The sequence below is a fragment of the Apium graveolens genome, chromosome 2, assembly GCF_009905375.1.
Source record: "Apium graveolens cultivar Ventura chromosome 2, ASM990537v1, whole genome shotgun sequence".
Lineage (NCBI taxonomy): Eukaryota > Viridiplantae > Streptophyta > Magnoliopsida > Apiales > Apiaceae > Apium > Apium graveolens.
This window is the reverse complement of record NC_133648.1, coordinates 237371643-237373267: the sequence shown is the minus strand read 5'-3', so window position 1 is coordinate 237373267 and position 1625 is coordinate 237371643. Positions and strand designations below refer to the sequence as shown.

The following is a 1625-nucleotide window of genomic DNA, read 5'->3' as shown; positions in this document are numbered from 1 at the left end:
TAGCATACATAATATCTGGTCTACTTGCAGTAGGATAGAGTAATGAGCCAATCATACCTCTGTAGCTTGTGACATCTACCTTAATGGAGTTTTCACATGGTCCAAGCTTGACAGCTGTAGTTGACGGAGTCCTTGCTGATGCAGAATCCTCTAGATTATACTTTTTGAGGAGTTCCTTGAGATACTTGGATTGACTAATAAAATTTCCATCTAACCTTTGATTTACTTGTAATCCAAGAAAGAACTTCAGCTCTCCCATCATGCTCATTTCAAATTTGACGTGCATTAACTTAGCAAATCTCTTACAGAGATTATCATTAGTAGACCCAAATATTATATCATCCAGATAGACTTGGACTAATCTTGTATCATTCTTATGCTTTTTAGAAAAGAGAGTTTTGTCTATGACACCTCTAATAAAGCTATTTTCAATAAGAAATTCAGAGAGAGTGTCATACTATTTTCTCGGAGACTGTTTGAGTCCATAGATAGCCTTGAAAAGAAAGTAGACAAAATCCAAATGATCTGGATCTTCAAAACCAGGAGGTTGCTCTACATATACCTCTTCATCCAGCTTTCCATTTAGAAAGGCACTCTTGACATCCATTTGATAGACTTTAAAGTTAGAGAATGCTGCAAATGCCAAAAATATCCTGATGGCCTCTAGTCTAGCCACTGGAGCATAGGTTTCATCATAATCAATGCCTTCAGCTTGTGAATACCCTTTAGCTACCAGTCTTGCTTTATTTCTTATAACCACACCATCTTCATCTAGTTTATTCCTGAATACCCACCGAGTACCAACAGCTCTCTTGTGTGTAGGTCTAGGTACCAGTTTCCAGATTTGTTGACTTTCAAACTGATTGAGTTCACATACTGAACAGATTCATTACAAGAGAACACTGATCAGTATCATGAGAGCCTGCACAAAGCTGATATACACTAGATAATTGATTTAGGCCATAGTTGGTTAAAGAATCGACCTTCATAGTCAGCGCCGTGAGCTGTGCTGCAATAGCTGTAGCTACATCAACTTCCACAATACCTTCTACTTTCCCAATCATCATCCTTTGAGTTGGGTTTTGATACTCGTTTACAGCCATAGTTTCAATGAGATTATAGGCCTCAGTATAGCTTTTGTCCCACAAGGCGCCTCCATAAGCTGCATCGAGCATGGGCCGAGATTGGGCCCCCAATCCATTGTAGAAACCAGTGACACCATCCAGTCAGGCATACCATGATGTGGACACTTTCTCAACATCTCCTTGTAGCGCTCCCAAGCTTCGTACATAGATTCTCCTTGTTGTTGTGTAAACTGAGTAAGAGCACTCCTCATAGCTGCAATTTTGGCTATTGGATAGAACTTCACCAGAAACTTTTGCGCAAGATCTTCCTGAGTAGTGATGGACCCAGCTGGTAAAGAATGTAACCTGTAAGAACCTCAAATTTTGTAATATTTTAAAACTTCAGTGAATAATAATTGGATGTGATTATGCAAAAATTTTGAGTTCACCATAAATGAATAGTGGAATCTTGAGAATCCGAGAACGTATTCTGGTTTAACAAGCGAAATAAGTGAATGCAAAAGCTGTCGAAATTCAAAGATTCCCACCCATACTACGTGT

The 1625-nt window shown here is 39.0% G+C and overlaps 1 non-coding gene across 1 annotated transcript; it reads left to right on the top strand.

Annotated features, from left to right (window-relative positions):
• The first annotated feature begins 1232 nt into the window (after positions 1 to 1232).
• On the top strand, positions 1233 to 1339 carry LOC141709334 (small nucleolar RNA R71). The gene has a single exon (XR_012569917.1). It is a non-coding gene; the product is annotated as a small nucleolar RNA R71 (small nucleolar RNA).
• Positions 1340 to 1625: the final 286 nt, after the last annotated feature.